This window comes from Giraffa tippelskirchi, chromosome 9 (assembly GCF_054371585.1).
Source record: "Giraffa tippelskirchi isolate mGirTip1 chromosome 9, T2T-mGirTip1v1.2.pri, whole genome shotgun sequence".
Taxonomy (NCBI): Eukaryota; Metazoa; Chordata; class Mammalia; order Artiodactyla; family Giraffidae; genus Giraffa; species Giraffa tippelskirchi.
In genome coordinates, this window is record NC_137283.1 from 120,506,586 (window position 1) to 120,517,086 (window position 10,501).

The following is a 10,501-nucleotide window of genomic DNA, read 5'->3' on the forward strand; positions in this document are numbered from 1 at the left end:
AGGTTATTGATATTTCTCCCGGCAATCTTGACTCCAGCTTGTGTTTCTTCCAGCCCAGCGTTTCTCATGATGTACTCTGCATATAAGTTAAATAAGCAGGGTGACAATATACAGCCTTGACGTACTCCTTTTCCTATTTGGAACCAGTCTGTTGTTCCATGTCCAGTTCTAACTCTTGCGTCCTGACCTGCATACAGGTTTCTCAAGAGACAGGTCAGATGGTCTGGTATTCCCATCTCTTTCAGAATTTTCCACAGTTTATTGTGATCCACACAGTCAAAGGCTTTGGCATAGTCAATAAAGCAGAAATAGATGTTTTTCTGGAACTCTCTTGCTTTTTCGATGATCCAGCGGATATTGGCAATTTGATCTCTGGTTCCTCTGCCTTTTCTAAAACCAGCTTGAACATCTGGAAGTTCACGGTTCACGTATTGCTGAAGCCTGGCTTGGAGAATTTTGAGCATTACTTTACTAGCATGTGAGATGAGTGCAATTGTGTGGTAGTTTGAGCATTCTTTGGCATTGCCTTTCTTTGGGATTGGAACGAAGACTGACCTCTTCCAGTCCTGTGGCCACTGCTGAGTTTTCCAAATTTGCTGGCATATCGAGTGCAGTGCTTTCACAGCATCACCTTTGAGGATTTGAAATAGCTCAACTGGAATTCCATCACCTCCACTAGCTTTGTTCGTAGTGATGCTTTCTAAGGCCCACTTGACTTCACATTCCAGGATGTCTGGCTCTAGGTGAGTGATCAAACCATCGTAATTATCTGGGTCGTGAAGATCTTTTTTGTACAATTCTTCTGTGTATTCTTGCCACCTCTTCTTAATATCTTCTGCTTCTGTTAGGTCCATACCATTTCTGTCCTTTATCGAGCCCATCTTTGCATGAAATGTTCCTTTGGTATCTCTAATTTTCTTGAAGATATCTCTAGTCTTTCCCAATCTGTTGTTTTCCTCTATTTCTTTGCACTGATCACTGAGGAAGGCTTTCTTATCTCTCCTTGCTATTCTTTGGAACTCTGCATTCAGATGGGAATATCTTTCCTATTCTCCTTTGCTTTTCGCTTCTCTTCTCAGCTATCTGTAAGGCCTCCTCAGACAGCCATTTTGCTTTTTTGCATTTCTTTTCCATGGGGATTGTCTTGATCCCTGTCTCCTGTACAGTGTCATGAACCTCTGTCCATAGTTCATCAGGCACTCTGTCTATCAGGTCTAGACCCTTAAATCTATGTGTCACTTCCACTGTATACTCATAAGGGATTTGATCTAGGTCATACCTGAATGGTCTAGTGGTTTTCCCTACTTTCTTCAATTTAAGTCTGAATTTGGCAATAAGCAGTTCATGATCTGAGCCACAGTCTGCTCCCGGTCTTGTTTTTGCTGACTGTATAGAGCTTCTCCATCTTTGGCTGCAAAGAATATAATCAATCTGATTTCGGTGTTGACCATCTGGTGATGTCCATGTGTAGAGTCTTCTCTTGTGTTGTTGGAATGTGCAACATGTAATAAACTATAATTTAGTAACATGTATTGATATATGAATATCAACAAGAGGCTAGACAGGAACTTTCTACCTCAATATTGGCTAAAATACAAATATAATGAATATCTGACAGCCAAGTACATGTGGGAAAGTCTTCACATATAGAATTAACAAAGGAAATGACAAAAATGGGTGTCATTATTTGTAAGACGTTTATACAAAGTCTTAGTTACAAAAATAGATATGAGCAATGAGTAAAGGGAATTTGGGAAGTATTTTTGGAGAGAGCTGTCTGAGATATGAATTCCTAAGGACAAGAGGCTCTATATGCTTTTACTCAGGTTGACAGTAATGGAACACTCAGGTTGACACAATGGAACCACTCAGATCTCTGAAATATGCTTCCTGAAGTTTTGAAACACAGAAGCCAAGTACCTGACTTCCACAGAGATCTGGAGAATGAACGATGGACTCACTTACTCCAGTATTCTTGCCTGAAGATTCCTATGGACAGGGAAGCCTGGTGGGCTACAGTCCACAGGGTCACAAAGAGTTGGACACGACTGAAGCAACTTAACACACACACACACACACACCCCTTACTACTCTGAAAGTGGAGAGAGCAGGTCTTTGGGGATCAATTTGAGATAGCTAGTGTATTGACTGAGGTTTGTAATTCTAGACTCAGCCTTTTTCAAGACAAAGACTGTATTAACACAAAATCTTGGCTGTGCGGCAGGTACTGGGTATGTGGGGGACAGGACAAGCATGTGGGAGAGTGACAACAGCAAGAGGCTGAAGGTGAATACCGGATCCCTAGTGCTTAAAGGAAGAGTTCAGAGTGATGACCTAAAAAGGATTCATAATCCCAGGACAAAAGATCTGTAGGATGATATTCCCAGCAAATGACTCTCTGAAGATCCCACAAGAGAAAGAATCATCAGACACACACACGAACGTAGTCAGCTTAACATGCAACAAATTCAAGTAAGGTCTTCTCTACTTTTAACTTCTACTCATCTTGCCTCATACACTTGTAAGCTTGCCTTTCATAGCCACCCTTGGTCTCAGTCAGAAATTGGTTTAAAGAAAAAGACAACTAGAAGTCAGGCTTGCCCTGTCTTAAGCATTCAGGTGAAAGAAGGCTCAAAATAATGAAAAGGAAATTAAAATGTTTTAATCAAATTTGCACTGAGTACATTTTGTACCAGACATCCAAATGTCTTAGTCAAGTTTGTGCTTGTAAGTGAAAGGGACAAAAGCATCATGTATTAATTAAGAGTGGGCAGAAAAGCCTTTGTAGTTATAGAGTAATGATAATTGAATCATTCTCCAAGTCAGAGTCCTCAACCTGCTTCTTATAAAAGCATGCTATCTATTTCATAAGTGTCTCATAAAAATTAAATATATGAATACTTGTAAGGAGCTTGGAAATAAGCTTGGCATACAGTATATCCTCAAAAATATTAGTTGTTTTTATCATGCAATAACCTGCTGAGTTAATTTCATACAGAACAAATCTTCCTTCTGATAAAAATGATCAAATAGTAATTTTCACATGACAAAATTGGCTTATCTGCAAATGTTTATAAATATTGGCTTCTTGCACAATAGTGAAATGTGAAAACATGCATAATTATTTATTATACATCTTAAAAAATAGGTAGTGCCCTAGAAACAGATTCAATTATTGCCTCAATAACAATACCTCAGATATCAATCCTGAAAACCTTTAATTTTCATTTAAATTACAATATTATGGGTGGTTTTATCTCTGTTATTTAAGGTATATTTCTATGTCTTCTGCTTGATTATAATATAGACTAGTCAGTCCTTTAACTTTGAATATTGTTATAGTTAGCATTTTTGTTTTCCCTTATCTAAATTTCTAATATTCTATAAAAATGATTTCAGTAGATTTTGTTATTCTTTAAGCTATTAGATGCAGGTCATTGGATATAAAATACATATTCTGGTTAGATTTGCCTAAAACTTTATTTTTCTCAGTTGACTCACAGTGATATATTTTAAACTATTCTAATTTCTGTCATTATAGCATACTCTTTATGCGGTACAGACTTAATATCATCAGACCCTTGAATACTGAAGAGACACAAATAATATAATTTTTCTTTGGATTCTGAGGTGAATATTTTAAGCTTCATTACCTATATTAGTTTAAATACTCACCTATCCAATTAGCACAAAGACGCTTAACTTCCTGAATTGGAAATGAGGCACACCATTTGCACTTGATTTTAGAATGTATGCCAAGAATAATTAGCTTCTGTAACAGAGAATGACTCTGAATTTATTGTCAGACATGACTATAGCATAGAAAAGTACTGCCAAAGCAAAAGAATTCTAATATTTCAAGGACATGAAGTTTTGATTCAGCTCTCAAAAATAAAGTCAGGATATGCTTTAGATTTTGAGTTTACCACTGGTGATTTAATATGGTCTTAGACATTCCATAGTATTGAAGTCAAACAGAAAATCCAACCAGCGATCCTATCACCTTTCAGATGTGGGAGAAATCAGGGACATCAAAGTTTGAATGAGATGTAAAAGCAGCTTTTTGTTTTCTTTTGAGGCACTTGATCTCTGGACATCTCTCTTCTTCACTGTCTTTATTTTACTCTTCACTGATGATCATACTTGTAAGGGCTATCCATTGCCATATATTACTCAACTTCACATTTATTGCCTGCTCTTGAAATTAATTTTCTTCATTAATTTATGTGGTAATTAATTAAGGGGTAAGGAAACTTACCCCTTCATAGATCACAGCCTCATCATGGTGAAGGGGTTTGCATAACTCAATGAAGCTAAAAGCCATGACGTGCAGGGCTACCTGAGACAATGGGTCATAGTGGAGAGTTGTGACAAAACGTGGTCCACTGGAGGAGGGAATGGCAAACTACTCCAGTATTCTCACTGCTAGAACCTCATGAAGAGTATGAAAAGGCAAAAAGATATGATACTGGAAGATGAGCCCCCAGGTCAGAAGATGCCCAATGTGCTACGGGGGAAGAGAGGAGGGCAAATACTAATAGCTCCAAAAAGGATGAAGCAGCTGGGCCAAAGCAAAAACAATGCTCAATTTTTCCGCTGAGTGCTGGGAACACATTGGTCATAGCCAACATCCTTTTCCAACAGCACAAGAGATGATGTGTCTAGTGGTGAAAGTAAAGTCCAATGCTGCAAAGAACAATATTGCATAGACTGTTAGGTCCATGAATCAAGGTGAATTGGATGTGGCCAAGTGGGAGACGGCAAGAGTGAGCATCAACATCTTAAGAATCAGTGAACTAAAATGGACAGGAGGGGAAAATTTAAGTCAGATGCCCATTATATCTACTACTTCTTCCTGAGAAGAAATAGAGTAGCCCTCATAGTCAAGAAAAGAGTCCAAAATGCAGTACTTGGGCACAATCTGAAAAATGACAGAATAATATGTTTGTTTCCAAGACAGACCATTCAACATCTCAGTAATCCAAGCCTATGCCACTACCACTGATGCCAAAGAAGCTGAACTCACTGGTTCTATAAAGACTTACAACACCTTCTAGAACTAACACAGAAAAAGACGTTGTTTTCATCATAGGGGATTGGAATGCAAAAGTAAGGAAGTCAAGAGACACTTGGAGTAAGAGGCAAGTTTGGCCTTGGAGTACTAGATGAAGCTGGGCAAAGGCTAACAGCATTTTGTAGATAGAACACATTGGTTATAGCAAACACCCTTTTCTCAAACACAAGAGATGATTCTAAACATGGAAATCACCAAATGGTCAATAGTGAAATCAGATTGGTTATATTCTTTACAGTGGAGAATGGAGAAGCTCTACACAGTCAGTAAAAACAAGACCTGGAGCAGTCTGTGGCTCACTGCTGCTGCTGCTGCTGCTGCTAAGTCGCTTCAGTTCAGTTCAGTTCAGTCACTCAGTCATGTCTGACTCTTTGCGACCCCATGAATTGCAGCACGCCAGGCCTCTCTGTCCATCACCAACTCCCGGAGTCTACCCAAACCCATGTCCATCGAGTCGGTGATACCATCCAACCATCTCATCCTCTGTCGTCCCCTTCTCCTCCCACCCCCAGCATTAGGGTCTTTTCCAATGAGTCAACTCTTCGCATGAGGTGGCCAAAGTATTGGAGTTTCAGCTTCAACATCAGATCTTCCAATGAACACTTCAGTCATGTCCAACTCTGTGTGACCCCAGAGACGGCAGCCCACCAGGCTCCCCTGTCCCTGGGATTCTCCAGGCAGAACACTGGAGTGGTTTGCCATTTCCTTCTCCAATGCATGAAAGTGAAAAGTGAAAGTGAAGTTGCTCATTCATGTCCAACTCTTAGCGACCCCATGGACTGCAGCCTACCAGATTCCTCCATCCATGGGATTTTCCAGGAAAGAGTACTGGAGTGGGTTGCCATTGCCTTCTCCACTTAAATTGAAGAAAGTAGGGAAAGCCACTAGACCATTCAGGTATAACCTAAATCAAATTCCATGTGATTATACAGTGGAGGTGACTGTATAATCATATAAGGGGATAGATCTGGTAGAGAGAGAGCCTGAATAACTATGGACAGTGATTTGTAACATTGTATAGGAGGCAGTGACCAAAACCATCCCAAAGGAAAAAAAAATACAAGAAGGCAAAATGGTTATCTGAGGGGCCTTTACAAATAGCTAAGGAAAGAAGAGAAGTGAAAAGCGAGGGAGAAAGGGAAATATATGCCCATATGAATACAGAGTACCCAAGAATATCAAGGAGAGATAAGAAGGCCTTGTTCAATGAACAATGAAAAGAAGTAGAGGTAAACAATAGAATGGGAAAGACTAGAGATCTCTTCAAGAAAAGTAAGGATGGACATGATAAAGGACAGAAAGAGTAAGGACCTAACAGAGGCAGAAGAGATTAAGAAGAAGTGGCAAGAATACAAAGAAGAACTGTATCATAAAGACATTAATGACCTGGATAACCATGATGGTGTATTCACTCACCTAGAGCCAGACATCCTGGAGTGTAAGGTCAAGTGGGCCTTGGGAAGCATTACTAAAAACAAAGCGAGTGGAAGTGATGCAATTCCAGCTGAGCTATTTAAAATCCTAGAAGAAGATGATGTTAAGGTGCTACACTCAATATGCCAGCAAATTTGGAAAACTCAGTGGTGGCCACAAGACTGGAAAGAGTCAGTTTTCATTCCATTCTCAAAGAAAGGCAACGCCAAGAATATGCCAAGTTACTGGACAATTGCACTCATTTCCCATGCTAGTAGGCTTATGCTCAAAATCTTTCAAGCTAGGCTTCAGGAGTATGTAAGTTGAGAACTTCCAAATGTACAAGCTGGGTTTAGAACAGGCAGAGGAACCGGAGATCAAATTGCCAACATTCATTGAATTTTAGAGAAAGCAAGGGAATTCCATAAAAAACCCATCTACTTCTGCTTTATTAACTATGCTAAAGCCTTTAACTGTGTGGATCGCAACAAACTGTGGAAAATTCTTAAAGAGATGGGAGTATCAGACCACCTGACCTGCCTCCTAAGAAATCTGTATGTGGGTCAAGAAACCACAGTTAGAACCAGACATGGCACAACTGACTAGTTCAAAATTGGGAAAGGAGACTGACAGGGCTGTATGTTGTGACCCTGTTTATTTACCTTGTATACAGAGTACCTCATGTGAAATTCTGGGCTGGCTGAATCACAAGCTGGAATCAAGATTGCCTGGAGCCATGTCCACAACATCAGATATGCAGATGATACCACTCTGATGCAGAAAGAGAAGAGGAACTAAAGAGATTTAATGACAGTGAAAGGAAAGAGTGAAAAAGCTGGCTTAAAACTCAACATTCAAAAAACTAAGATCATGGCATCTGGTCCCATCACTGCTTGGCAAATAGAAGGGGAAAAAGTAGAAGCTGTGACAGATTTTATTTGCTTGGGCTCCAAAATCACTGTGAATGGTGACTGACACCATGAAATTAAAAGACACTTGCTCCTTGGAAGGAAAGCTATGACAAACCTAGACAGCATATTAAAAAGCAAAGATATCACATTGCTGACAAAGCTAGTCAAAGCTATGTCTGCATAGTCAAAGCTATGTTGTTTCCAGTAGTCATATACAGATGTGAGTTTGGACCATAAAAAAGGCTGAGCACCAAAGAATTGATGCTTTTGAATTGTGGTGTCGGAGAAGACTCTTGAGAGTCCCTCGGACTGCAAGGAGATCCAACCAGTCCATCCTAAAGGAAATCACTCCTGAATATTCATTGGAAGGACTGATGCTGAAACTGAAGCTCCAATACTTTGGCCACCTGAAGCAAAGTGGTGACTCATCGGGAAAAAACAAACAAAACAGATACTGGGAAATAATGAAGGCAAAAGGAGAAGGGGGTGCTAGAGGATGAGATGATTAGATAGCTTCACTGACAAAATGGACATGAATTTGAGCAAACTCTGGGAGCTAGTGAAGGACAGGGAAGCCTGGCATGCTGCAGTGCATGGTGTCACAAAGAGTCAGACACAACTTAGTTACCGAACAATAACAGCCAGGAAACTTATGGCTTCCCAGGTAGCTCAGTGGTATAAACTTGTCAATGCAGGAGACAGGAGATGAAAGCTTGATCCCTGGGTTGGGAAGATCTCTTGAAGGAAGAAATGACAACCCACTTCAGGATTCTTGCCAGGATGATACTATTGACAGAGGAGCCTGGTGTGTTACAGTCTATGATGTCACAAAGAGTTGGGCACGACTGAGCATGCACACAAGGAAATTTACTGAAATGTGCATATGCCTCCAAGAAACTCATAGAGTCTCTTGTAAAATCGTACGTATTTACCAGGATACTAAACCAGGGGAAGAAATATTTCAAAGATATACTATATACTCTCCTATGGAGAGGTAGGAACACTGAATATATGAGTTCTAGATCAAATGGGCATAGTTCATCTTCTAGGACATTGAAGATGGTTCTATTATCATTCAGGGTATCCAGGGTTCTCAAGCAGCAGCCACTCAGAACCTGAGTTGACCAACCATTTGTCTATATTCTTCGGGTCAGATGTGGGTAGGATGGGTTCCATCTAAGGGCTGTGAGAAACAACCTGCCCATGCCTATTGCCTACCTCCAAGTGGTATCGTGGCAATCTATGGCCTTTCTTAACTTATACAATTATCATCCTAATTTCTGTCTTCACCTTCACACAACATTCTCCTTTGTCTGTGTCCAAATTTCTCTTTTTAAAGGAAAAACAGTCGTATTGAATCCTAAGCCCAACCGACTTTAGTATGACCCCAGTTTAACTAAGTATATCTGTAACACCCTTATTTCCAAATTCACATCCTGAGCACTAGAGGCTGGGACTTGCACTTATGAATTTGGAGGGAGATGTAATTCAGTCCATAACACATATAAAAAGATACTTGAAATAGTAAATGCACAGACTTGAAACGACCTGAATGGATTTGATGGATTGATCTCAGCAAAGAGATCTTCAGGGTTAAGAGAAAAGAGAAGGCTGTGTGTAGGTCTTTTGGAAAGCCTTACAGTGGAAGGTCTGGAAGGCATTCAGAGAAGTGACCAGATTTCTTCAGGAGTGTCAGAGGTTAGGGTCAGATGAGGATAATCCAAATGAGAATGATACAGAGCCACAGAATCACAGAAGGAGAGTGTTGTGTCTGAGGAGAATGCTTCCTGAAGGAAGAAGTCAAAAGTGCCAATGGTTGCAGCTGCCCTGTGGCTCTTAGCCAGGTTTGCATTCAGGATTCTCTTTGTATAATGAGAACATTCTCATATGGAGAACAATAGCTTGCCCGACATCTTTAATGAGCTACTGTCAGAGTGGGGATTGGCAATGAGAGCTCACAAGTCAGAAATAAGCCAAATTCCTGGCTGTCTAGTCTATAGATACCACCTGTCTGTTTTCACTGGAAGAAAGAGTGAGAGAACACACATTTGTCTCTATAGGATTTTAACTTGGGAAATGTTTTGGATTGCTTATTCAATCTTTCTGTTATATTTTAGGGCCAAAAAGTTTTCTGGATCTATTTCACAGCAAATCAGGATCTACAAATTCCTGTGGTATGATCCTGTTACGAGACCAGTGTCTAGGGAAGTAGTGTGACATATGGAAAGCCTGCCCTGCTGGACATGATGTATCACAGCCTCTGATTCTCACCCCAAGTGTATGAACTTGAACAGCCATCAAGCCCTCTGAATTTCAATCTCTTAGTGTATAGAACTCATCTTACAGTAGAAAAATGCTTAAGATATAAGACCACCCTTGCTATAATCTCCTCTCCTTACATTTCCTAAATTAAGTAAACATTGACCGAAAGGGACTATGTAAAAGAGGCTCTATCCTAGGTATTCTCACACACATTAATTATTTGTTTAATTTGGTTTAGTTGTAAGAGAGGATCTTCTACAATGTACATTCGTGGAGCACAATTTAAAATTGATAGACTGCTGTGCGCTCTAATCAAAATATTTTTCTGAGTTATCCCATCATGAGTCATGAAGGCAGAATGCACAATAAGAACAAAGAGAAGCAAACCTTATTAAGCCAGTATTCAGGGAGAGATAAGACCTGCATAACTTTTTCCCCACACTTGGCACTAGAAATCTACTACAGATACTGTAAATTTTTTTAAATAGCAACACTTGGAAGGATTGTGTACCTAGGTACTTGAAGCAAATGTCCAAAGAATCTGTGAAAGTTAATTGTAACTATACTCTTAAATGGGAAATATATACATTAAAAATTTAATGCATATTCATTTAAGATATATATGTGTTTATATATACTCATATCGGTATATGTGAATGTGTACATTTTTAATATATATATGAAAATATAACATCTGTAAATGCTATGAAATAGGTTTTTAGGTAAACATTTGTGACAGGACAATGAAGTTAACCAAATATTAATTTTTATTTGGAAAGTCTAATTTACTTTAAGAAAAATATAATTCATAAGAATAATCTGGACTGCAACTTTAATATCT

The 10,501-nt window shown here is 39.4% G+C and overlaps 1 protein-coding gene and 1 long non-coding RNA gene across 5 annotated transcripts in view; one reads left to right on the top strand and one right to left on the bottom strand.

Annotated features, from left to right (window-relative positions):
* Window positions 1-4,424, bottom strand: part of MANEA (mannosidase endo-alpha) — a 330,701-nt gene extending 326,277 nt beyond the window's left edge. Inside the window, exon 1 of one of the 4 annotated variants that reach the window (XM_081530764.1) lies at window positions 3,676-4,424. The gene's annotated coding sequence lies outside the window, so the exon portion shown is untranslated. The remainder of the gene's footprint in view (window positions 1-3,675) is intronic. The other 3 variants (XM_081530769.1, XM_081530767.1, XM_081530768.1) reach the window with 3 other exon arrangements.
* A 3,636-nt stretch (window positions 4,425-8,060) lies between these two features.
* On the top strand, window positions 8,061-10,272 carry LOC145521824 (uncharacterized). The gene is made up of 2 exons (XR_014065718.1): window positions 8,061-8,318; window positions 9,516-10,272. It is a non-coding gene; the product is annotated as an uncharacterized LOC145521824 (long non-coding RNA).
* The last annotated feature ends 229 nt before the right edge of the window (window positions 10,273-10,501 follow it).